The sequence below is a fragment of the Amblyomma mixtum genome, chromosome 3 (assembly GCF_055824585.1).
Source record: "Amblyomma mixtum isolate Tamu chromosome 3, ASM5582458v1, whole genome shotgun sequence".
NCBI lineage: Eukaryota > Metazoa > Arthropoda > Arachnida > Ixodida > Ixodidae > Amblyomma > Amblyomma mixtum.
The window spans coordinates 58,481,626-58,509,243 of NC_143014.1; the positions used below are offsets into that span (position 1 = coordinate 58,481,626).

The following is a 27,618-nucleotide window of genomic DNA, read 5'->3' on the forward strand; positions in this document are numbered from 1 at the left end:
AGTGTAGGCCTATCAAATCAAATAAGTCCGTGACGTGAGGTTGAACAACCCCACAATCCTAAGTGAATCCATGACACCGTTTGTGCACGAGTTTGTCACGGTCATAAATGAATTTCCTGTGCACTAGCAATACTGAATATGATTTCGGTTGAGATGATGATGTAGAGCAATTACATTGTTTTATGGTATACAATTTTTGTGGCTGCTGTACGGTAGAACATTACTAAAAGGCAAGAAAAGTTGATTAGTCACCGGGCTAGGTCTCGTCAGATATTAGCTGCGGTTTACTGTATCGTGGTTGCTCTAGTTCTTCCTTTGCTGTTTTTTAATTGATTGCAGGACACATGCAGCGGCCTTAGATCTTTACCTCCCGCGAGTGGCCGCTACAGTCCTCTAATCCTCTGAGCCAGGCCTGGCTACAGGCTAGCTGCAGTTACGAGCTCATCGCATCGCCGTGTTTTAGAGCGAAAGCTCCCACAAAACACAAAAAGTGCTAGTAGAAATCTAAAATACAGCTACAGCAAGATGTGTTGATGTCTTGAAGTATAGCCAAGATTTTATATAATCGTTCGATGTCTTGAAGACCTGTGGCTTAGGCTAATGCAATGCTATCTGTCGAGTATAAGAGGTTTACCCGGACATCTTATAGACTTCTAGGTGATACCCAGATTCCTGCAATATTCCTGCAATGCCTGCTCCGAGATGAAAGCTTTAGGAGGGCAAACTGTGTTAAATGAAATCATAGTAGTACTTCAAGTAAAAATCACACTAGAGAAATAAAAAGAACCAATGCAGGCACTGTTCTCAGTGCAAAAGAAAAGCAAGAAATGGCTTCAATTAAAGAATTACACTCTTTATTGCCTGTACAAAACAAGCCTGCGACTTAAGATTGAGAAAAAAAGTTAAACGCTGAATGAATCAAAACATATGACAAATGATCTCAAGATAAGAAGAAAAGTCACTTGGAAGGAACAGTTGATGTGTATCTGCTGTACATGGTAGGCACCGGACCCCATGAAGACTCCAGCACAAATGGTGCTTGCAGTCGCTTTCCACAGAGGGCATGAAAAAAGCCCATGAGTACTGGGCGAACAGAAAAATTAGTGTCAATTTTCAGTAGTCAATATTTGGGTAAACAGACACAAAATACACAGAACAGCTCGCAACTAATAACTGTTCATCATGTTTCATTCATGATTCTTATGCATCCAAGCGAAGCAAGTACTGTGCAAGCTACACAGCTGGCTTACCAAATGTCAGGGGCCCAGCCAGTCAGGCGACTTTTGGAACGCTTCAAACAACCTGCATACACACACAGCAGCACCACTGAGGCCAGGAGAATAACCAACATACCAAAAGCTGATCTTGAAGCAGATCACTTTGTTGCTGGAACTTTCAATACTAATGAAGCAAAAGTCAGACAAATGGCCCACGCAGTAATAGCAGGAGACCTCAGACAGTATACAAAATGTTCACATAAGCTTCAGGAAAGAGGTATGTAAATCAACAAACAACAGATAAATTAGCCCAAAGCACTCGCATACGATGAGCTCCTTAATCACACTATGGCAGCATTGCTACTACCATGTTTTCCTATCACCTTCTACAAAACAAGCCATCAACATTAAATGCCTTGTGTTCTTGGTTTGCTCTGGCATGTGCTTTAGGTATGCAGTGTCATTTAACAACCATGCACATGCTGCCGCAATGAATCTGCATGAAACAGCGCAAGCCCTTGCTCTTCTGGCCAACTGTAGCAGGGCTAACAAAACAAAATATCAGGTCAGACAAATAGGGTCTGTGAAACAAATTTCAGCAAACAGCCTGCTTCTACACAAGAAAGCATGAAGTGACAGGAAAACAGTACCAGCTCTGAAGACTGCTTACCAAAACTTTACAAGTTGAGCAGACCAGGATGTCCTCTGAGGACCACTGTTGAAGAGCCTGTGCCCAAAAGGAAATGTACAAAGTGAAGCAGGGACAACATCACCTGTGCACAGTGCCATGGTTTGCCAAAAAAATTCAAGGAGCCTTGCTTGCAAAGGGGCCACTTCCTTACATCGTCAAACAGCCAGCACACATACAGAGCCGCACCACTGAGTAGACAACTTCAGTTCCGGAGCTCTCAACCGTAATGAAACAAAAGCTTGACGAGTCCATGCATTAATGCACCCAGACTGTCACGATTCCCTCAGCTCTCTTATTTTTCCCCTGCATTCATAACCAACTGCAGGCCTTAGGAAAAAAACAAAGCTTGAATAACCTTTAGCAACTAGGCATATAAAACGGCAAACAGCAGATGATATTGCTCGGGGCAGCCCTGCGCAAATAAACTGAAATAAGGCAATCATAGTTAATCAACAAAGTATTTTCATCATGGCCTGCTGCAAAAACAAACCATCAACAAACCATCAAGCTTGAGTTCTTGGTTCGCTTAGTTTATGCATGCAGTCACTGAATTTCATGAAACCAATACAGCTTTCGCTTCATGATTAGTTGTCAGTTGTAAATTGCAAGCACCCGGAGACACGACTTTACTGTTTTTGGCGAATATCTCAACTTCTACTGTGCACAAACGATTCAAAATTTGCACACCTATTTTAATATGTTTCTACTTGTTCCAAATGAAACCTCGAACAAAACAATAGAATAGCATAAATTTGATGAAAATAAAGCAATTTTTTTACTTCGGTCAAGGAACATAATACAATCGTTATTTATGTTTTATATTCCAGCTAGGGGGCTTTCGGATGGAGAAAGTAGCAAATAAAATGTGTTCATTGAAAAGTTATGTTTTTGGTTCAGACTCTGCGATTACCACTAAGAAATTATTGATAGAAGTTTCAAATCAAAGCATTTATTCACTGCAGAGAAAATGTTCCTTATACAAGTCAGAACAGGTTTACCAGAAATCTTGTTTTTAAGATTTAACTGCTTGACCATCCGTCTAATATGCACCTGGGGCGTAGTCTGGAGGATCATCTGCATCAGTGCCAAACATCACTTCACCAGTTTTACGAGGTTTTCACTGTAAAATTATAAAGTCGAATTCTTCACTTAACAAGTAATATGAGGCCTGGTCCTGTATATACCTGATCCTATACTTGACTATCACTCGAAAGCAATACCTTTTCACCTATAATTCCATACTATGCCGCTTGTTCAAGAGTGTATTGTCAAGAATTTCATCACCGCTGCTCTCCATCTACTTACTGTCTCATACAGGTGATGTTACTTAGGTTTGCCAAGTGTAGAACTCAAGGAACTGATAAATAGCACAGCCTCTTCTTTACCATAGCTTTTTTTTTCAACTTGTGAATTTAAGGAGTCTAACTGTTGGCCATAGCACCACCACCACATAATGGTCAGCCAAACGACAAAGCCGCTAAGCCACCGCGCCAGGTCACAAGCAGTCACTGAAGTGAAGCACAATCAATATATGAACCAAGAATCTTGTACTACGCAGTATGTCAGAGGGCATTAAAATGCTGTTAGTACAGAAGTGGCAAATAAGAACTAGATAATATAGGTAAATGGTTTAGTTGAATCCATACTGTTAAACTGCACTAAAACAAATTATTAAGGGCGTAATTACTGAAACTATATCTTTGCTTCCTTATAAGAACAGGTGCTCTGTAATTTTGAAAATAGGCACCGATGAACTTCTCCACACTAAACCACGCTGGTAACATGGTGTGAAGTTACGCTAGACTCATCATTACAGTTCAAGGAACACATTTCTAATACCTGCTAGAAAATTCTCGCTCCTCCCCAATCTGTTCATATCCTCGAGACACTAAGGCGGCTCTATCAGTTTCCTTCGCAACTTGCTACGCCTTCTAACTGCTCAGCTCCTGAGGTTCCTACCTCTTCCCACTCCTGCAGGATTGTCTGCATGGCTGGGCACACTGCCATTTTCAGTAGCAAGCATGCTTAAGTGTTGGTACGAAAACTGCGTTGTCATGTTGGACTGATTGGATCAGCAGTGCCGCACCGTGTAGCTCTGCACTCTGCAACAGACGATCCACTCGCACACTCCCGGCTGAGCGGAGCGTAGGCACAAATACACTCTGCTTGAAGTCCTTCAAATATGGAATACAGTAGAACCTCGTTGATATGTTTCCGGTTCACACGCTCAAAATTGTGGGTAATACATTCCCAGCTAGTACAATACCCCAATAAGTATGTTCATACTTCCATCAAATTCTAGTCATATTGATACAGCTCAGAAGTGGACGAAGAAGAAGTGTTTCGCCATCTCGCTTGTGACGAGGAAGAAGAAGTGTGATAAAGAAAGAAGAAGTGGTTCGCAGACTGGAATAGTTTTTTTATTTCATACTGCATAGTCTGTTCAGTAGATTTAACGAAAAAAATTTAACTAGGAAACACTGCAAAAAAAAAAAAACGGAAGAGAAGCTTCCATGGAGATCAGTACGGCGAGTACTTTTCAATAAAATCCTGGGAAATAAACTTGTCATGATCGCTGTTGAGACTCCTCCTGAGCTGCAAGATATACTCCGCGGTGAATTCAAACACTGTGGCCTTGTCCGTTTTTTCGCTCAGTCCTGGAACTAGCGAGCGGAGAGTCTCACAGGCGTTCTTAATGCGGGTCCTCCTCTTTCTCTCCTTCTCGTTATGGTCGTCCCGCGGATTGAACGGCACGTAGCACGGCACGTTGTCCAGAGGCCCGACCATGTGCTGAATCTGTCCCATGTTGGCCACGCGGGCCACCCCCATGATGTTGTTGGCGCCGTCTGCTGCGGCCGCCGCCGCGGCGGCGCGCCCGAAGTCTCCCGCCGCGTCGTCTCCGCCCAGCGCGGCGTGCAGGGTGCCGTCGGTGGCTGCGGCTACGCTGGTGCTGGGACCGGCGCCGAGGCTGGCGGCCGCGCTGCCCGCCGCGCGACTGGGCGCAGGCAGTGGCAGGTAGGCCGCCTGCACAGCAGGGGCACTGTGAGGGCGCCCCGCCGGCAAGCCGCCGTTATGTGGGGGAGCCTGGCGAACCGAGATGGGGGGCGCTTTGCTCGGGCTGCTGCCTCCGAGGTGTCCACTACAGCGAAATGATGCATGGTGACCCCCGGGAAGACGTCCAGGATGGTAATTCTGCTTTAGGTGCATGCGATCAGAAGACCGCGTGTTGGAGATTCCCGGGATGGGGGCCCACGTTGCCCGACGGCACACAAGATAGGGCGTATGGTGCTGGGGCCGCGCCACGTGCACCGGCGGCGAATGGTGACGGTAGTGCAGGCTGTCGTAGCCGCCCGTGTGTTGCATGTGGCTGGCTGCCGCAGCCCCTGCTGCGTCAAGCGTCCGTGGCTGCTGGACGACCGGCATGAGACTGGTGTACGTCATCTCGCCGCTGGAGCAGTCTGCGCTCTCGAAGTCTGTCTCCAGCCTCGTGTCCGGTTCTTCGGCCTTTGACACGGCCACCGTCGTCGCGTCGAACGTGCCCATCATGTTCTGCTCCAGGCCGAATGCGTCACTAGGGATCTCCTCCCTGGAAACCACGCCGGCCATGGCTTGGACCGTGTCTAGGGGCACCGATGTGTCCTGATTGCCGGCCTTCAGGTTCACCATGGTATAGTGTACTAGCGTCCACCTCGGTGTAGAACTGCGGCTTGCTGCCACTTCCTGTGTGCTGACTTCCGGTCCTCTGGCGGGAACGGTGGCGTGCCTAGATTGTTCACAGTAGAGTTACTGTATATATGGTAACTAGTCCACAGACAACGCAGCAGTCCTGGCGGTAGTCGATCTTGGATGCGGGGTTGCTGGTCAGACCTGCTCCTTCCGGGTCTGGCTCGGTCTTGTCGCACATGGCAGTCGGATGATGATGATGATGAAAACTTTATTTGAACAAGGGAGTTTTGGACACGTCGGTCCTTGGGCCCCCGCACGACCCCGCTGCACTCAAACGTTCATGTCCCGGAGGCTCATGACGCTGGCAGCCCGGCATGTGGCGATGGTTTGCTTGGCCGGGTCCTCGGAGCGCAGTAGGGTCTCCCAAGCCACCGTTTATAAAGCTTTTTTAGTTTCGAAACGAAACTCCCGAAGCGGCCGCGATTTGCGCCCAGCCACTGAGATGGCGCTGCAGTCAAAGTTTGCGCCATGGTGGTGGTGGAAAACATTTATGTACAGGTATAATACAGGAGGTTATGCATGAGCTGACCCAGAGGGGGCCAGCCCTTACAAATACTAGGTGGAGGTCCCTAGTTCGGGACCCCAGTGGCATCGGCCGCCGCCCGGGCTCGCGCAACCAAGGCCCGTTGGGCCTGCAGGTCAGAGCAGCCGAGCAGGGTCGCCTCCCAGTCCTCCCTGGTGGGGTTGGGGTGAGGGGGGATAGCAGGGTTGGAGGGGCAGGCCCACACCATGTGGTAGATGTCCGAAGACTTCTCCGCACAGTGCGGACAGCTGCCCGAGAAAGAAGGGTCGAAGTGTTTCAGAGCTGCCGGGCACAGCAAAGTATTAGTATACAGGCGGAGCAGAAGCCGCTCCTCCGCCTTTGACAGACCTTTACACGGGCGGGGATAAAGACCATGGCCAGATTGATAGAGTAAAACGATGTCTTTGAAGGTGTAAGCTGGAATAAATTCGAGTTCCTGATCGTCAGGATCGGAGGGGAATGTCCGGTGAGGGAGCGCGCGGGCGGCGGCGTCAGCTGCCTCATTTCCCTCAAGGCCCATGTGAGCGGGAGCCCAAACGATACGCCGGTGAGCGGGGTCACCGGTGTAGACGCTGTTTTGAAGAATGCGGTAGGCTATACGGTACCCAGCCCTGCTCGACGTTCCGATATGCCCCTCGCGAGTCGGAAATAATTGTTTTTGAATTGGAATCAGATGCAGCCAACGCAATGGCGACCTCCTCTGCGTGTGTTATGTCACGGGCTCGGAAAGTAAGGCCGTTCACTGTTTTGGATTGGTGGACGACTGCGGCTGTGTACCATCCCCCATGGTGGGGGCCTGAGGCATCCACGTAGAATACGCCGGGTTTCGATCCATAGTGGCGGGCCAGGGCTTCCGCCCGCGCCAGGCGCCGGCAATTATGGTCCTCACGATTCATGTTCGCGGGAAGAGGGCGCACGTGGAGGGCGCATCTCCACTGGGATGAAATACGTACGCGCTCTTCCATGAGAGTGGTGTGTTGGATGTATAGTCGGGCAAGGAGGCGGCGACCCGACGATGTCTTCGAGAGTAGTCAAGTGGGCTTCCCGGAGCTCCCGAAATGTGTTCACCATGCCTAGCCCCAGGAGGCGCTTGTTGGAGGTGGTCACGGGGAGGCCTAGAACCCGCTTAATAATTTTGCGGAGGATGACTTCGAGTGAATCCTCGTCTTGCTTCCGCAGGTGGAGGTATGGAGTCGAATATAGAATTCGACTGGTTACAAATGCATGCGCCAGCCGCAAGGCGTCCTTACATCGTAACCCCCCGCGCTTGTTAGAAACCCGGCGGACCAAGCGGCCCACCTGGTCCGGGCCCCCACCTGACGGAGTTTGGCCAATGTTGTTTCTGACCGTCTGTCTTGATGTATAAAGAGCCCCAGTACCCGGACTTCGATATTTTCAGGGATTGGACCTGTCTCGAGAGACAATGAAATTTTGGCTGTGCACTTTGGTGAGGGGCGTATGTGCACAAATTCAGACTTTTGGGTGGAGCATTGGAGGCCGCAGCGGCGAGCATAACGGTCCACTATGGTCGCCGCCTCCTGCAGGTTAGCCTCAATGTCTCCTAGGGAACCCTGCGTGGCCCACAGGGTGATGTCATCAGCATACAGCGCATGCTGCACACCGGCGACAGCGCCCAGCTGGGCTGGTAGGCGCATCATAGCCAAATTGAATAAGAGGGGAGAGAGCACCGCGCCCTGGGGTGTACCCCTGGTTCCTAAATGAAAAGGGCCATGTTCTTTATCCTGGATCCGAATGTAAGATTGTCTGTCGGTTAAAAATTGCCGAATGTATTGAAAGGCATTTGTGCCGCAGTTAGTTTGAGAGAGGTGGGTGAGAATGATCTCGTTGGTAACGTTGTCGAATGCACCCTTCAAATCCAAGGCGAGTACGACCTTGTCATTGTGAGGGCATTCCACGGGGTCGAGGACAGCCCGATTGAGTTGTAGCAGGACATCTTGTGCAGATCTGTGTGGGCGAAACCCGTACATGGTGTCTGCGAAAAGGTGTTTGGATTCCATGAACTCGGACAACCTGTCACGTACCATCGTCTCCATGAGTTTGCCCGCACAGGAAGTCAGAGAGATGGGGCAGAGGTTGTCCGTGTTGATGGCCTTGCCAGCTTTAGGAATGAAGGTGACCAGGGCGGCCTTCCACTCGATGGGTAGGGGCACTTCCCCAAGCCAGATTGAGTTAATGTAATTCAATAAAGACAGGTATGCTGGGTCGGGGAGGTTGGCTAACAATTTGACTGTAATTTTGTCCCCACCCGGAGCGGAGCCGCGTTTCATTTTTGCCAGGGCCGCCTTCAGGTCGTGGAGCTGGAACGGTTGATCCAGCTCAACGTTCTCAGAACCTGCATAAGAGTACGCCGGCCCGCGGGAGTCCTGGGTGGTGCACAAGTACTGGTCCCGGAGCTTGTGCGCCAATTGATTTGTGTTGCCCTGAAAGCTGTGTATTGCTCTTTGGAGGTGTTTTTGAGTTTCCATACGTGTTTGCGTTGGGTCAATTAGGGCGCGAAAGAGTCGCCACGTGTTCCGGCTGGACATTTGCCGCGCGGCCGTATTGCATCGGTCCACCCAGTTGGAGTCGGCGAGTTGGGCCGCATACTCAGCCGCTCGTTGAGTGAACTCGGCGATGCGAGCTTTAAGTTTCCGGTTGTGCTTTTGCCGGCGCCACCGACGGACGAGGCAATGCCGGGCCTCCCAGAGGTGGAGCAGGTGGTTGTCCACATCCGAGACCGCCTCTGAGAGCTGAATTTGAGTTTCTGAGGAGCGAAGGCCACGCTCGACGCCACATTCCACGCTCGACGCTAGCTAGCCAGGCTAGGGTGGCTAGGCTGCGGTGCAGCAACGTTGCTGACATTCCGGTAGTCGTGCGCATTTGCGTCGCGTTTTCTTGTTATCAGGTGATCTTGTCGTTATGAGTTGAGGGTTTGTGCACTACGCTTCAGCAGCTTTCGGTGTGTGGTTGGGTGCGGACGCTCATGGTGTGGGCCCAACCTGCAAGTAGCGTGGGCTGCCGAATGTTCTCGAACGCCAGGTATTGGATTTTTCCGCTGTCAGAGGGTAGGTGGTGTGCGTCATTTATCTTCTTTAGAATGTGCTAGGACTGGCCACCAAATGCCAACGTGTTTCGTGCCGGGATGTACCAGCGGGTACCGGCGCAACACGGAGAAGAGGCACTTCTTTTCTCTGCCGACCGATCCAATTCTCCTTGCAAAATGGTCGAGAGCGATACCCCGTGCAGACAAGGTGTCGGGGAAAACATGCAAAGTGCGCGACGCCCACTTCCAAGAAGGGGACTTTGTGAGGTCATATAAGCATGTAATCAATGAAGAAGTGATTGAAATCGAGCGCGGTGTATGGTCTCTAAGGAGTGATGCAATTCCTACCATATTTCCTAATCTCCCCCTATACTTCTCCTCAAATCGTAAACGGCGAAAATCTCCGAAAAAGAGAGCAACCGTCTCAAGAAACGCAGTGGCAACGCAGAGCGACGCTGCAGAAGATATCGATATCGAGCGAGAGCAACCAGAGCCCGTGCAAGTCAGCTGCTTGCATGTTAATGAGCTGGTGGAGAAGAGCGCTTCTTTGAGGTTACCTCGTCAGTGGAGATCGGCAGCTCTTGAAGATGAAAATGGGCACCGATCACAGATTGTTTCTTTACAAGGCAGGATTGGAGGCAGATGTATATTCAGTACTCAAGAGTGTCGTAGTTCGCGAAGACATGAGTTATGTTGTATCTGCCCGCGGAAAACTGGTGCCGACGCTGCCCATGGATTTGGCAATCACTTCGTTAGAAGACGTAGAGGCAATTGTGCAGGTTGTACAAACTGTGCAAGCCTGACATAGTTGCACCTCTAGCAGGGGAGGAACTGTATACCACAAGCAGTGCAGAGTTCTGACTGAGGCTGAAAAAGGAGTCTGTATAAAAGTGTGCGAAAATGACGAAGGACCTCAAAAGAAGAACTGGACTGAAACTAAAAAAAGGTGTGCCTTGCAGCACCTGTTTTGATCAAGAGGCTCATTCGTGCCGCTGCAGCTCGGGAGCAAAAGAAGAAAGAAATTAGCCAACTCAGTAAAAAACTGAAGAAAGCGTTTTCAACAAGTCTAGGTAGTGTGTTTGAGGAGCTTTAATAAACTATAATATGCTAATGAAACTCCACTGAAGGCGTGTGTGTGATTTTTTTTTTTATTCTATAAGTATTTACCAGAGGCAGCAGAAAAATGTCAGCATGATATCTATCGGGCACCTCTCTATATGTGCCTTGAAAACTAAGAAGTCGCTTTATGGAACCTCTCGAGACTAGTCTGGAGGGTTCTTCTAATCTTTAATAAAATCGAGGCAGACGTTCAGGCTTTGAAACTTCAATTATTGTTAAATCTTGTCTCGCTCAATTTCGCATTTGGAAAGCAAGAGTAAAAATTACTCGCGACCAATGGGATTGATACAGAGGGGTAAGGTCACCGTTCAAGCGCAATGCGATGGAAACGCCGCATTCTACAGACGCACGAAAGCGACTATTCTGCCCAAGACGAAACGTAATCACTGATGCCCATCTTTTTCTAAAGCACTGGTCGCTTCTACGCACACGTAGTTCAACTCCTTAAACTTACAAAGCGCAGATAATAACGCCACGAAGCGTGAGCAATGTCTTCGGTTAAACGCCGTGCGGGAGGACAGCGGAACGGTACGCGTCTGTAGCAGACGACGCACTTCCTTGGCGCAAACTTCGACAGCAGCGCCGCGGTGGCGGGCGCGGCGGCGGGCCGCATGCTGCCTGTTGGCGCGGCGAGGAGATGCGGAACTGAAAAGGATTTATAAACGATGTCCCAAGCCTCCCAAGTGGTAAGGTGCTCCAGGCCCCGCGGGGGAGGATCCGCCGAGCAGAGGAAAAGAATATGGTCGAGAGTGGCTTTGGGGTGGTGGCAGAGGGTACAGGAAGGGTTCGTGTGGACTGGGTGATATCCATCCGATTGAGGGCTACTTCGCAAAACACTCCCGGTTCGATACCTAAGGCCTCTAGAACTTGCTTTTTTGCTTTGCTGTCATCACTGTAGGCGCTAACTGCGTCATACACAGCTGCTTTTACTGTGCAAAAGCCTACACATGTTTCGGGGCACCAGATCACCTGGTGGTGGTAGTGGTTTATTTAAAAAAAAAAGTGAAGCAAAAGAGTTGCCGGCCGCGGCAATTGCTATCTAATATCTTAAGCACCCGAGCTGCAGCCGGCGGAAACGAAAGGGAAAGGAGAGTGAGGAGAAGTATAGAGGGGAGCGACAGCAAGAAAGGACAGGGGAGAGCTTTGTACACTATTTACAAAATACAAAAGTAATCAAGTTCGCGCGCTAATGTCCAAGCATTGTCCGAAAATAAGTGCGCTGCTACCGCGCTTTTTGTGTGCATCGCAGTACCACTAGCGGCAAATATTTCAACTACTGAAATAGAACAAGTGTCTTTCATTCATTATTTTTAAGACTATGTAAAAAAATCGTTTTTATGAGTTGCAATACTTTATTTCGAGCAAAAAATTTGAATGTAAACAAACTTTTTAGAAACCGCGCTCACTTTCATGAGCGGGCGTGTACCAGGGGCGCGATTTTTGAATCGCTTGGGAAGCAACTACGAGCACGCCACTTGCTAAAAAAAAGCGGTTTTGGGCCCATTTTGGGTACCATCCCACCTTACCATCCCGAAGCGATACATGGTCAACAACGGGCGCCGTAGTGGGGGGCTCCGGATTAATATGGACGACTAGGGCTTCTTTAACGTGCGCTGACTTCGCACAGCACAAGCGTTTCGACCTATGGACACACGGCTGCCGCGGCCGGCATCGAATAACCCGCAACTTTGGGATCACCAGCCGAACACGAAAGCCGCACAGCCATGTGAGTTTCATGATCACTTCAATGAAGACCGCACATTCCATTCCGCAATTATAAGCATAATCGAAGCCTTCTTAACACGAGTGTCACTAATAGCAATCACCGCAAGTTGAATTGTAACACTAAAGAAGACACTGGAGAGCTGCTGGCAAGAATAAAATCCTGCCAGAATGCAATCGAGCAGACTTCAATGTGTAGAAAAAATTAGCGCCATTCTTAACTGTGTTTTAGCAAAGCTGGCTGCTTTGAAGCTATGTCACGTTGTCAGTACAAATGATGACACTTGAATTTATAAGGTTTCAAATTTATTGACAGCTTTCGTAAATAAAGCAGTCCATAACAGACGCTGTGTGAGAGCAACCTGTACCCATTTAACGAAAGCTCAAACACATGCAAACGCACTGTTAACACATCCAACTTTACACTTTGGTATGTAAAACACATGGCTGCATGAGCGTCCGGAAGTGGGGGCAAGAGGGGGGGTCTCCTCCCCCCCCCCCCCCCCCTGGAATTATGGATATTATTTATGCCCTAGTAGAAAAAAACTACAAACCTACCGCCTCCTCCATCCCCTGTCCGTGCCCCCCCCCCCCCCCCCTCTGGAAAAAGTTCTGCGGACGCCCTTGCATGGCTGATACTGCTCTGTGATGCTCTGTGATTTGCACATCAAAGGAGCGACAGACTAACCAACGGTTCAGTCGGGGGCATTAGCGGCTTAGCCGCAGTAAGGCTGATGAAGCTTTCACTAGACAAAAGAAATGGAAGCTGGCTTACTTTTGCGGAAAACGAGGTTCATATTACAGCGCAGCGCTGGTAGTAAAAGATATCGCGGGAAAACGGCAAACAACAGCGTGAAGCGCCAACCAACGCAAAACAGAGCACGGTAAATACGGACTTCACAGAAAGCGAAGTACACTTTGCAATTCACGAACTCAACAGTAACTCAGCAGCAGGCCCTGATGGTATCACAAATCGGGCTCTCCGAAATTGAGAGGACAGCTCGGTCACGTTCCTAACGCAACAAATCAACGAAGCCTGGAAAATTGGCCATCTTCCTGCCGAATGGAAACATGCAAACACGGTCCTCATCCCAAAACCAGGCAAGCCGCTGGGCCTACAAAACCTAAGGCCCATCTCACTAACGTCCTGCCTAGGAAAGCTAGCTGAACACGTCATACTTATTAGACTATCGGAATATGTAGAAGAAAAGGAGTACTTCCCCTCCAATATGATAGGCTACAGGCAAGGTCTCTCAACGCAAGACGCTATGCTACGAATCAAGAAAAGTCTGTTGGATCGCCCCACACGAGACACCAAGGCGCTGCTGGGACTCGACGTGGAACAAGCTTTTGACAACATCCAACATCAAGCCATTCTCAAAGCCATATCTGACCACAATCTCGGAACACGTTTCTACCGCTACGTCAAGGCATTTCTGGAGGATCGAACGGCAACTCTCCGGATAGGCGAGCACGTCTCGGAGAGCTTTGAACTGGGCGATAAGGGAACACCACAAGGCTCAGTACTTTCACCATTCTTATTTAACTTGGCCATGACAAAGCTTTCTCGCGCACTGGGTGAAATTGCTGGTGTGGAGCACACCATATACGCAGACGATGTCACCATCTGGAGTACCGGTGGCAGCGATGAGGAATTGGAAGCTCACATGCAAGAAGCCATCACGGTTACCGAGGCCCATCTCGCCCCAATGGGACTTCGCTGCTCTTCCAGAAAATCGGAGCTGCTCATATACCACCCCCCGAGACCAGGGCGCCCGTCCAACGACTGGCGCAGACACCCCACTCCATGCATAGAGTTACACGACAGATATGGAAATCGCATACCGGCGGTTGACAAAATACGAATTCTAGGACTAATCATCGAAAGCAACGGGTCCAACTCGGCAATGTTGGACAGCATCACGATCAAGATTGCAAACGCGATCCGGATGCTTCGGCGCATCATGAATAGGCACAGGGGATTGAGGGAGGACGCCATTAGAATGGTCCACGCTTTTGTACTCTGTCACATCACATACGTGGCTGCGATGCTCAACTGGAAAAAAGTGCATCGGAAAAGGCTCGAAGTACACATACGTCGAGCTTTCAAGACAGCGTTGGGGCTTCCCGATAATGCCTCCACTGATCTTCTCTTACAGCTAGAAGTGCACAATACCCTTGTCGAAATCATCGAGGCACAGCACACGGCACAGATCGCATGCCTATCAAGCACTAAAGCGGGCAGAGAGATTCTCGTCAAGCTCGGCCTGAACACCATAGCAGAAAGGGACAACGTCCTGCAGTTAACTAAAGTCGTGCGAGAAGCAATTAAAGTGTTCCCCTTCCCAAGAAACGTGCACCCGATCCACAATCAAGGAAGAAGACTCGCCCGCGCCAAAGCCCTCGCTGCGGACGCGGCAAGGTTTCCAGACCAGACAGCTTTCGTGGATGCAGCGTACATACCGGGAAAGCATGCCTACTCGTTAGCAGTAGTCAACGGACACGGGCGAACGCGTAACTCACTCACACTTTTCACGAAGAAACCAGAGGTAGCTGAACAGGCAGCGATAGCACTAGCTCTCAAAGACTCGAGCTTCACAACTGTGTACAGCGACTCTAGAGCAGCCACTCGAGCTTTCGCCAAGGGCGGAATAGACAAGACGACGCTACGAATTTTAGGCGGAAGTAACATCACCGATCACTCCATCGTATGGTTCCCGGCACACATGGGAAGCTTAGGGGGTGGCCTGCAGAATCTCAACGCGATCGCACACGAGGCGGCGCGAGGGCTCATCGGCCGCGTCCCTCCGGTTCCCCCCGCTATCGAGTACAGGGATCAATTATTCACGTACAACGAGCTCACTAAGCACTTTTATCTAGGCAGACGAGCGTTTCCCCTCCCGGATAAGAAATTAACCCAAAGCCAGTCGGTCACGTTACGCTTACTCCAAACGAACTCATACCCCAACCCCTGGCGCATGAAGCACAACGACCCAGACTACGACGGACAACATGTGTGACCAGTGCAGCGAACGTGTAGACTTGACCCATATGCTGTGCGGTTCCCATGGAGGAAAAAAATTGGTGTGGTTTAGCTCTGGTTAAACCCGGTTGGTTGCGAAAGCAACAGAAGCAGTAGCGCAACTATATTCAGATATAGACCCTTTGTCGGTGTCTTCCATGGCGAGACTCCTCAAGGAGTGCGGCATGACCAGCTGCTCCTGGCTGCGGTGGAGAGAGCAAGCTGACGTCACGCGTCGCCATAGCAACGGAGAGGCTGACGTCACACCACCTGTTAAGGCCGATTCACACGACGGTCCGTTCGCCCGCAACCCGCGCACTACGTGTTCATGCGTCAGCAGATTGAGGCGCGCTGACCAGGCAGCGGGCCGACAGCGCGCCTCTCAATGTGATGACGCATGAGCACGTAGTGCGCGGGCCGCGGGCGAACGGACCGTCGTGTAAATCGGCCTATAGGCGCGGCGGCGGCTCCTCGAGGAGCAGGGGGGTCCACGGACCACGCGACGAGCGGTTAGCTGGCGTAGTATTGCTTTCGCAATAAAAAACTGAGGAGGGAGCGCCCAGCAACAGCCTTGAAGCCTAGTCTTAACAAGCAAAAATATAGTAAAAAGGAGAAAGTCAGACCCCCGTGATCACGCCACGTGATAGCAGGCGGTGAAATCTAACCCTGCTGCGCGCGCGAATGCGCCGACCAGCGCGGCAAACCAACACTGTAGATCAACCTCCTTGCTGTAGATGCCCCGCGTCACGGACCGCTCAGACGCGCGCACTAAAACATACCAGAACCAAAACATAAAGGACTGACTGGAAGAGCGAAAAACGGGGGAGGGATGGCTTCACGAGCACTTTGCTTGCGAAGGCTGGCCTCGTGGCGTCGCGCTCCCTCCTCAGTTCTTTTAGTTTTTTTTTCTCCATGCGTTTCCCCCTCGCAGCGGCATATTGGGGCCCACGCGCCGGTCGCATACAGTGCGCTATGCGTGTGCATGTTTTGTGTGCGGTTGCGTGGTGACTGGAATAATGCGACTGAACTGGAAATATGCAGTACATAGTTGTTTCGCCCGTAGCAATAATATTCTGGCACTTTTGAGTGTTTATTATGCATGGCGCAGTCGCTCTAATCACACGGCAAGCGAAAAGTAATGACGGACTGCTATGTTCCCCAGTCATTGGCTGCACTGAAAAAGGACAGCGGCTATTTGGTGTTTCTTCGTAATTATAGTTTAGAGTGTCATGGTCACTGAATTCAGTAGGATTATGCTGCATTTGTTGTTCGAACATAAGGACTGTTCACAGGTTCTCAATTTTCTCGGGTATGCCAGCTGCACGGAGGATGACTTGCCAAATATAACCATTTATACATAGTTAACACCCACTTTTTCAACATTCTTTCGGATACCTTCGCCTTATAACTGCACCATATGGGGAGAATTCCACGCAGTAATGGCAAATTTCTCTTCCAAACGGTCCGTCGCCACACTGCTCTGAGGTGCCCAGCTGTGACATGTCTGAACCCTGTTGGTCATACTTTCTCAACAGCTTATTTCGCAAGAGAGTCATGCAGATGGTTGAGTTTCCCTCTGAATTATGTTGACTACATATGGATAGATGATACGATGAGACGACGTTTTGCTGATTCGTAGTTGCTAAGTAGCCTTATTCCAGGACAAATTTAACTGACACATTTATTTTTTCTTTTGAAAACTCTAAGTAAAAAATCATTAAAAGCGACAGATTCACAAAGTAACCGCACAAAACCTCTCTCTGATAACCACTTCGTTTGAATCCCATTATCCCTGCCAAGCTAAACTAAAAAAAGGTAGTCGGAGCAACGCAAGCCGCCTTCCTCGCTTCCGCGGAACCGTCTGCTCCAGCTTCCAAAAGACGCTGGCTTGTGGCCTCACTCAGTAGTAGCAAAACATTGAAGGACTATGGCAGTAGTATAGTAGTAGGTATAGGTCTGGGCTAGTTGGAAAACCGTGTTTGGCGTAAAGCACGCAAAAAGACACGGAGGAGTCAACAGGACCAACAAGCTCTCATCCCCTCAGCTGTCATCAAAAGAGGCAAAAGTAAACGTAAACTCTAGGAAATTCCTGCCCAGAAACATGCATGACGAATTACTGATGTGGCTGCGTGACGCCAACGAAACGAGCCTTTTTTCTTTGTAGTGGAGAAAAAAAGGCTCCTCTCGTTGGCGTCACTCAGTCGCGACTTCTTTGCTTACTGACGCGCAAGATGTATAGGTACGCCGCCAGGATATACGTAGTGAGCTGGCGCAAAGAAGTAGAGGGATGGGGGAGTTGGGCTTCAGAATGCCTTCGTGGCATAAAGATAAATAAATAGAACAAAATATTTGACGAGAGCTCACATAGCGAGAGCGCGCCTAAATAATATGGATGCCTTACTGGGAACCGTCTTTGTGGTCAGGTTCTGTATCAAGCACTCGTCAAATTTGGATATGGCCTGGGCAGTTTTATTCCTCACCTCCCTAGGACGATTAGAGCTTTCCCGACCTACGTCATCGGCGCACGTGCTAGTGGTCTGGAGAAAAACATGCGACTTCTGACAGCATAGTGCACAAGGTTCGATGTGTACTGAGGCTGCTACACAGCGATCTTTAAGGAACGAAACAGCTCAACTGAAACGAAGGACGAGAAACGAAGGACGAGAAACGAAGGACCAGAAAAAACAAGAAGGTCCTTCGTTTTAGTTGCGCTGTTTCGTTCCTTCAATATGCAAAAATTCAGGGGGGCACTTTGTTGACGAGGCGATAGCCTTAAGCGCAGTGTTGCTGCTTGTGTCACTGATGTGTGGTTAAGATGTTAAGCTTGGCCTCCAAGAGTGGAACGCGACAGCGTCTTGCAACGCTGCCAGAGAGTCGACAGAACGCCATCGCCTATTCGGCTCTAAGCCTTGCTCGACGGTTAATTGGTTTTTGAGAAAAGGAAATGTATCTATCTTGCATATCTCGGTAGACACCTGAACCTCGCCGTAAGGGAAGGGAGGAAGATGGGAGTGAACGAAGACGCCGTATTAGGTAGACGCGCCTTTGTTCATTCCAAACCATCGAGCTGGCATGGCGGAGTGATTAGGGTGCTTGTCTCGCACTCCGGAGGCCCTGGTTCGATTCCCCAACTCGACCAATTTCCGACTCGGTTATATTTATTTATGTGGTTTGACTAGAAAGGTTAATTAGGCTAATTGGTGTTTACCATTTTTCCAATGCCATCCATCATGTCCTGTCACACCTGTCAATTGATGGAACTCTAAAATGTTCGACACAATGTCGATGAAACGTCTAGACACGTTTAACTATTAGTAATGGTTAATAATAGCTAAGCATGACTTGCACATTTTGTGATACTAGTTAATTCCTATGCGGCAGTTCGAATTCCAAAGATGCCTCTGTGGCTTTTAATGGCCCATGCATTCACTGTGGCAAACAGCGTGGAGGAGGAGAGTCGAGAAAAGCAGTACACTGGATGAATGCTAGTGTTTAATCCTCTGCGCTGTTTGGCGCACAGCTGAGGGGCAGCGCTGCGGTGCGCCGCCACCAGCCGCCATGACTGAGGTGCACGTAGCAGACGAATTCCTGCAAGCATGTTTTCTTCACATGTCGCATTCAGACTGCCGTTTGGAATGCGCGTGCATCGGAGATTCGGCCAGTAGTCACTGGGCGCATTAGCCGCTCGCAACTACATCGTAAACGAGACTGCTAGAGCCTGTCAAGGAAAGAGGCGCAGCGACGAAAGGTGGTCGCGGGTTTGGTTCCTCTCTATTCTGGGATAGAAGCTTGGATAGTGGTCAAGTGACAGCAGCGTTCTATGAAACCACAGAGCCGCACGTAGTTGAGCACATTCTCTGGGAAGAGATCAGTGACCAGGCGCCAGTAGATAGTTGGGGCACGTCTATGGTGCTCCTTGAATAACTTTAGATTGCATATTCCTGCGCAAAGCCGTTGATTTCCGAGCTTTACTATACATATCTTACCTTGATATAATGTTTCAGATTTTAATCTTCGGTTGTCCTGTGAAATTTCTGGACGAAGCGCGTCCTAAACAAGTTCAGGACTGACACCAAAGTTTGCTTGAATGTTGACTCATGGGTTGACAGAAACAATGTGACCTCGAGCGTGCTTGCTTTCTTTGAGCTTGAAATGAATTCTTGCCAAGCAGAGTCTTTATATCGTAGACGATGTGAAATCTGCGCCTGCATCAGGGTAAGACTGCAAGCTCGCGAGCTGGAGTGGCAACCTCGATCTCTACCAAAACAGCGCACTAATTTTACACCATGCGCCGTGTTGTCAGATGCAGACACAAAAAAGACACATGACAGTGAAGAAGCGCTGACAAACAAATGTCAGCTAGCTGGTACTCTCGTGTCGCATTTTGTCAACACAGCGCGCACAGTGCAAAAGTGAACTACCTAGCCCAGTTTGCTGCCTTATGACCGGCCGTTTTAACAGTCTACGACCCCTTTTGTGCAAAAAAACAACTGCTCCAGAGTGGTAAGGCTTCTCAAGTCCGGTCATGTGTATGCATTGTGTGCAGAGGGCTCCCACACAAAACATAATCGGCGCCTTTTGTCTGAGATTTACCCAAAGTGCTCATATGCACGGCAGACACACCGCAGCTATCAGGTGGCGCCGGGTCACCAATCTCTAACCCACGAATGTGCCTGAACATGCGGCTCTCCAGTTTCACGGAAGCACTGGTGTCATTGACCACTACCCGAGCTTCAATTCCAGAATCGAGAACCAAACCCATTACCAACTTTCGTTGCTGCGCCTGTTTTCTCAGCTGGTTTGAGCAGCACTAATAAAAGCAGTTGCCCAATCAAAGTGGCAGTTGTTTACGACGTAGTTACGTGCAGCTATCACGCCCATCGACTTCCGGTCGAATCTTCGCTGCATGCAGATGCCAGCGACCATAGGCCGGCGAACTCATGAGTGGACTCATTCGGGCTCCCTTACGATCACGATCTGAGTCGTGAGTGAGCCCGGTTTCTGATCCAGGGATGATCTGAGTTGTGAGTCCGTACTTATTCATGTTCAGATCATGATGTGAGTTGCGGTGAGAGTGTGTGCACATTCAAACCGTGATCTGAGTCCAGTAAAGTGTAGGCCTATCAAATCAAATAAGTCTGTGACGTGAGGTTGAACAACCCCACAATCCCAAGTGAATCCATGACACCGTTTGTGCACGAGTTTGTGACGGTCATAAATGAATTTCCTGTGCACTAGCAATACTGAATATGCTTTCAGTTCAGATGATGATGTAGAGTACATTGTTTTATGGTATACAATTTTTGTGGCTGCTGTACTGTAGAACATTACTAAAAGGCAAGAAAAGTTGATTAGTCACCGGGCTAGGTCTCGTCAGATATTAGCTGCGGTTTACTGTATCGTGGTTGCTCTAGTTCTTCCTTTGCTGTTTTTTAATTGATTGCAGGACACATGCAGCAGCCTTAGATCTTTACCTCCCGCGAGTGGCAGCTACAGTCCTCTAAGCCTCTGAGCCAGGCCTGGCTACAGGCTAGCTGCAGTTACGAGCTCATCGCATCGCCGTGTTTTAGAGCGAAAGCTCCCACAAAACACAAAAAGTGCTAGTAGAAATCTAAAATACAGCTACAGCAAGATGTTTTGATGTCTTGAAGTATAGCCAAGATTTTATATAATCGTCCGATGTCTTGAAGACCTGTGGCTTAGGCTAATGCAATGCTATCTGTCGACTATAAGGGGTTTACCCGGACGTCTTATAGACTTCTAGGTGATACCCAGACTCCTGCAATATTCCTGCAATGCCTGCTCTGAGATGAAAGCTTTAGGAGGGCAAACTGTGTTAAATGAAATCATAGTAGTACTTCAAGTAAAAATCACACTAGAGAAATAAAAAGAACCAATGCAGGCACTGTTCTCAGTGCAAAAGAAAAGCAAGAAATGGCTTCAATTAAAGAATTACACTCTTTATTGCCTGTACAAAACATGCCTGCTACTTAAGATTGAGAAAAAAAGTTAAACGCTGAATGAATCAAAACATATGACAAATGATCTCAAGATAAGAAGAAAAGTCACTTGGAAGGAACAGTTGATGTGTATCTGCTGTACATGGTAGGCACCGGACCCCATGAAGACTCCAGCACAAATGGTGCTTGCAGTTGCTTTCCACAGAGGGCATGAAAAAAGCCCATGAGTACTGGGCGAACAGAAAAATTAATGTCAATTTTCAGTAGTCAATATTTGGGTAAACAGACACAAAATACACAGAACAGCTCGCAACTAATAACTGTTCATCATGTTTCATTCATGATTCTTATGCATGCAGGCAAATGCAAGTACTGTGCAAGCTGCACAGCTGGCTTACCAAATGTCAGGGGCCCAGCCAGTCAGGCGACTTTTGGAACGCTTCAAACAACCTGCACACACACACAGCAGCACCACTGAGGCCAGGAGAATAACCAACATACCAAAAGCTGATTTTGAAGCAGATCACTTTGTTGCTGGAACTTTCAATACTAATGAAGCAAAAGTCAGACAAATGGCCCACGCAGTAATAGCAGGAGACCTCAGACAGTATACAAAATGTTCACATAAGCTTCAGGAAAGAGGTATGTAAATCAACAAACAACAGATAAATTAGCCCAAAGCACTCGCATACGATGAGCTCCTTAATCACACTATGGCAGCATTGCTACTACCATGTTGTCCTATCACCTTCTACAAAACAAGCCATCAACATTAAATGCCTTGTGTTCTTGGTTTGCTCTGGCATGTGCTTTAGGTATGCAGTGTCATTTAACAACCATGCACATGCTGCCGCAATGAATCTGCATGAAACAGCGCAAGCCCTTGCTCTTCTGGCCAACTGTAGCAGGCCTAACAAAACAAAATATCAGGTCAAACAAATAGGGTCTGTGAATTCTGGTATGGAGTGATTGTGTTATTCTTTGCCATCTCTGTTAAACTACTATCAGTCACTGAATTTTGATTTATTTAGTTGTTCCACTCTTAAACTTAGAGACATGTTTGCCGATTGACTAACCTGATTTTATCTATTCTGATGTTTGTTTTACCTAGCTCAGGACTTTTTTCCTTTATTCTGCACTGATGAAGTGTCTTGATTTGTTTATTGTTTTTTTCATTATCTGGTGCTGTCTACACGCTGCCTTATATTTGGGGCTGCGGACTCGTCAAGTTGCCAAGTGGCAGCTTTTTTTTTTCCGTAGCCCTCCATCTGTAGCACCGATGGAAATAAAGATTTGAAATTTCAGCAAACAGCCTGCTTCTACACAAGAAAGCATGAAGTGACAGGAAAACAGTACCAGCTCTGAAGACTGCTTACCAAAACTTTACAAGTTGAGCAGACCAGGATGTCCTCTGAGGACCACTGTTGAAGAGCCTGTGCCCAAAAGGAAATGTACAAAGTGAAGCAGGGACAACATCACCTGTGCACAGTGCCATGGTTTGCCAAAAAAATTCCAAGGAGCCTTGCTTGCAAAGGGGCCACTTCCTTACATCGTCAAACAGCCAGCACACATACAGAGCAGCACCACTGAGTAGACAACTTCAGTTCCGGAGCTCTCAACCGTAATGAAACAAAAGCTTGACAAGTCCATGCATTAATGCACCCAGACTGTCACGATTCCCTCAGCTCTCTTATTTTTCCTCTGCATTCATAACCAACTGCAGGCCTTAGGAAAAACACAAAGCTTGAACAACCTTTAGCAACTAGGCATATAAAAGGGCAAACAGCAGATGATATAGCTCAGGGCAGCCCTGCGCAAATAAACTGAAATAAGGAAATCATAGTTAATCAACAAAGAATTTTCATCATGGCCTGCTGCAAAAACAAACCATCAACAATATATTGCTTGATTTCTTGGTTCGCTTAGTTTATGCATGCAGTCACTGAATTTCATGAAACCAATACAGCTTTCGCTTCATGATTAGTTGTCAGTTGTAAATTGCAAGCACCCGGAGACACGACTTTACTGTTTTTGGCGAATATCTCAAGTTCTAACGAGCACAAACGATTCAAAATTTGCACACCTATTTAAATATGTTTTTACTTGTTCCAAATGAAACCTCGAACAAAACAGTCGAATAGCATAAATTTGATAAAAATAAAGCAATTTTTTTACTTCGGTCAAGGAACATTTAAAAAATAACTATTTGTTCTGGAGCGACAAAAGTGCTCTCACATCTTTCTTACAACACAGGGTTTTGACTGAACCAGAAGAAATAAATTTACTAATTGCATTCCTGAAATACAATCGTTATTTATGTTTTATATTCTAGCTAGGGGGCTTTCGGATGGAGAAAGTAGCAAATAAAAAAAGTTTTCATCGAGAAGTTGTGTTTTTGGTTCAGACTCTGCGATTACCACTCAGAAATTATTGATAGAAGTTTCAAATCAAAGCAGTTATTGACTGCAGAGAAAATGTTCCTTATACAAGTCAGAACAGGTTTACCAGAAATCTTGTTTTTAAGATTTAACTGCTCGACCATCCGTCTAATATGCACCTGGGGCGTAGCCTGGAGGATCATCTGCATCAGATTTCTTTGCGAAACCTTTTCTGGCGCTTACCTTGGCCTTCCGTCGTTGTTTGCTCTCAGCAGAGACCCGAAACTCAGCCTTGACTATTCGAGCATCGTCCATCCGATTGAGGGCTACTTCGCAAAACACTCCCGGTTCGATACCTAGGGCCTCTAGAACTTGCTTTTTTGCTTTGCTGCCATCACTATAGGCGCTAACTGCGTCATACACAGCTGCTTTTACTGTGCAAAAGCCTACAAATGTTTTGGGGCACCAGATCACCTGCTCCCGCGCTTTTTGTGTGCATCGCAGTACCACTAGCGGCAAATATTTCAACTACTGAAATAGAACAAGTGTTTTTCATTCATTATATTTAAGACTATGTAAAAAAATCGTTTTTATGAGTTGTAGTACTTTATTTAGAGCGAAAAATTTGAATGTAAACAAACTTTTTAGAAACCGCGCTCACTTTCATGAGCGGGCGTGTACCAGGGGCGCGATTTTTGAATCGCTTGGGAAGCAACTACGAGCACGCCACTTGCTGGACATGTTGGTCCTAGTTAAAAAAAAGCGGTTTTGGGCCCATTTGGGGTACCATCCCACCTTACCATCCCGGAGCGATACATGGTCAACAACGAGCGCCGTAGTGGGGGGCTCCCATGGAGGAAAAAAAACTGAGGGAGCATGACGTCACGCGGCCAGCGTTCGCAAGCCGAGTGTTTTGAAGTCGTTTTCTCACTCAGTTTTTCGCTCTCCGAGCCGGTCCTTTATGTTTTGATTCCGGTATGTTTTAGTGCGCGCGTATGCGCGACCCGCGGCGCGGGCGTCTACAGCAAGGAAGTTGATCTACAATTAGTCTGCCGCGCTAATCGGCGCATGCGCGCGCGCAGCGGGGCTAGACTTTACCGCACGTCATCACGTGGTGCGATCACGGGGGGGACACACTCTCTTTTTTTTTGCTATATCTTTACTTGTTAAGACGAGGCTTCAAGGTTGTCGCCGGACGCTCCCTCCTCAGTTTTTTTTCCTCCATAGGGGCTCCGGATTAATATGGACGACTAGGGCTTCTTTAACGTGCGCTGACTTCGCACAGCACAAGCGTTTCGACCTATGGACACACGGCTGCCGCGGCCGGCATCGAATAACCCGCAACTTTGGGATCACCAGCCGAACACGAAAGCCGCACAGCCATGTGAGTTTCATGATCACTTCAATGAAGACCGCACATTCCATTCCGCAATTATAAGCATAATCGAAGCCTTCTTAACACGAGTGTCACTAATAGCAATCACAGCAATTTGAATTGTAACACTAAAGAAGACACTGGAGAGCTGCTGGCAAGAATAAAATTCTGCCAGAATGCAATCGAGCAGACTTCAATGTGTAGAAAAAATTAGCGCCATTCTTAACTGTGTTTTAGCAAAGCTGGCTGCTTTGAAGCTATGTCACGTTGTCAGTACAAATGATGACACTTGAATTTACAAGGTTTCAAATTTATTAACAGCTTTCGTAAATAAAGCAGTCCATAACAGACGCTGTGTGAGAGCAACCTGTACCCATTTAACGAAAGCTCAAACACATGCAAACGCACTGTTAACACATCCAACGTTACACTTTGGTATGTAAAACACATGGTTGCATGAGCGTCCGGAAGTGGGGGCAAGAGGGGGGGTCTCCTCCCCCCCCCCCCCCCCCCCTGGAATTATGGATATTATTTATGCCCTAGTAGAAAACAACTGCAAACCTACCGCCTCCTCCATCCCCTGTCCATGTGCCCCCCCCCCCCCCCCCCCCTCTGGAAAAAGTTCTGCGGACGCCCTTGCATGGCTGATACTGCTCTGTGATGCTCTGTGATTTGCACATCAAAGGAGCGACAGACTAACCAACGGTTCAGTCGGGGGCATTAGCGGCTTAGCCGCAGTAAGGCTGATGAAGCTTTCACTAGACAAAAGAAATGGAAGCTGGCTTACTTTTGCGGAAAACGAGGTTCATATTACAGCGCAGCGCTGGTAGTAAAAGATATCGCGGGAAAACGGCAAACGACAGCGTGAAGCGCCAACCAACGCAAAACAGAGCACGGTAAAACGTTCGCCCCATGTTCCCCACCGTTCGCTTAGCGCGCGTTGCAAGTGATTGCAACTGCTGCGACTACAGCGCCAAATGGCTAAATGAAGTGCTAAATTTTTGAAACTCAAAATAAGCTAAACTACAACATAAAAACAATCAACAAACTCACCTGATACTTCTTTTGTAGCTAGCACAAGGATTTATATTTGCTTTAAATGGTTAAAACAACGCTGACATAGGCTGTATCGCCATAGGGTGCCTTGATGTCCGCGCGCCTCCGCTTTCAGGGTGGGGACACCCTTTGTGTCCAAATGTGCCCACCCCGCGCCGCCGTATCCCCATGGAGGAAAAAAATTGGTGTGGTTTAGCTCTGGTTATACCTGGTTGGTTGCGAAAGCAACAGAAGCAGTAGCGCAACTAGATTCAGATATAGACCCTTTGTCGGTGTCTTCCATGGCGAGACTCCTCAAGGAGCGCGGCATGACCGGCTGCTCCTGGCTGCGGTGGAGAGAGCAAGCTGACGTCACGCGTCGCCATAGCAACGGAGAGGCTGACGTCACACCACCTGTTAAGGCCGATTCACACGACGGTCCGTTCGCCTGCGACCCGCGCACTACGTGTTCATGCGTCAGCACATTGAGAGGCGCGCTGACCAGGCAGCGGGCCGACAGCGCGCCTCTCAATGTGATGACGCATGAGCACGTAGTGCGCGGGCCGCGGGCGAACGGACCATCGTGTGAATCGTCGAGGAGCAGGGGGGTCCACGGACCACGCGACGAGCGGATAGCTGGCGTAGTATTGCTTTCGCAATAAAAAACTGAGGAGGGAGCGCCCAGCAACAGCCTTGAAGCCTAGTCTTAACAAGCAAAAATATAGTAAAAAGGAGAGAGTCAGACCCCCGTGATCACGCCACGTGATAGCGGGCGGTGAAATCTAACCCTGCTGCGCGCGCACATGCGCCGACCAGCGCGGCAAACCAACACTGTAGATCAACCTCCTTGCTGTAGATGCCCCGCGTCACGGACCGCTCAGACGCGCGCACTAAAACATACCAGAACCAAAACATAAAGGACTGACTGGAAGAGCGAAAAACGGGGGAGGGATGGCTTCACGAGCACTTGGCTTGCGAAGGCTGGCCGCGTGGCGTCGCGCTCCCTCCTCAGTTGACAGTTGTGTTGTGCGGACGTGCGTTTTTTGGTGCTCTTCGGATCACGCGTGGAGACCGGGACCGGACAGACTGCGAGAGCGACTGCGTAAAATAGATGAGTACTTTCCTTTAATAGTTTTCAAAGTGCGTTTAGTTTTTTAGGCTGTTAGGGGAAGTGCAGGTTAAGGAATAGAATTTAGGTCAGTGACCTAATTTCGGCCAGGACTATTTGGCCGACAGTTTGTCTCAGTGTTTCTTTTTTTTGTGCGTTAACTTTTAGAGAGATAGCTATTTTTTTCCAAGTGATTGATCGGCATTTGCGGTAGCCAGACTTTTATTTTAATTTTGCACGTGTTTTCAAGTGTTTTCGTCTTGAGCGTGTAGATATCTGGGCATTTGGTGCAAGCAATAATCGAGTGTTGCTACGATGGTTAAGGTACTGAAGGTTAGATGTATGGAGTGTGAGGAATCGGTGAATTTAAAAGAAACGCGGTTCGATTCAGTGGAGGAGGCCGAAGGCGCAGATTTTATGGGCAAATTCTCCGTATTAGGTGCACGCCTGGACAGGGCTGAACAGGCGAACAGCGAACTAGTGCTAAGGATGGATGCTCTAGAAACAGAGTTACAGATAGAGATGGCAGAGAAGCGTAAGCTTCAAGTACAGTTATCTCAGATCGAGTCAAAAACGGCTGACACCGCCATTGGAAGCCACAATGGCGGGAATTCCAGCGCCAGCCACGTGGATGGGGCTTGCACTGGCATGGACAGCGAGGGGCCAGTAGGTCAGACATGTTCAGGCAGGAACAGCTAT

The 27,618-nt window shown here is 48.5% G+C and overlaps 1 long non-coding RNA gene and 1 pseudogene across 1 annotated transcript; both read right to left on the bottom strand.

Annotated features, from left to right (window-relative positions):
• Nucleotides 1-828: 828 nt before the first annotated feature.
• On the bottom strand, nucleotides 829-23,897 carry LOC149350312 (uncharacterized). The gene is made up of 7 exons (XR_016290325.1): nucleotides 23,645-23,897; nucleotides 22,400-22,456; nucleotides 21,422-21,473; nucleotides 21,133-21,253; nucleotides 1,888-1,944; nucleotides 1,251-1,302; nucleotides 829-1,083 (listed from the first exon to the last, which is right to left on the bottom strand). It is a non-coding gene; the product is annotated as an uncharacterized LOC149350312 (long non-coding RNA).
• Nucleotides 4,307-8,303, bottom strand: LOC149350313 (uncharacterized; annotated as a pseudogene).
• Nucleotides 23,898-27,618: the final 3,721 nt, after the last annotated feature.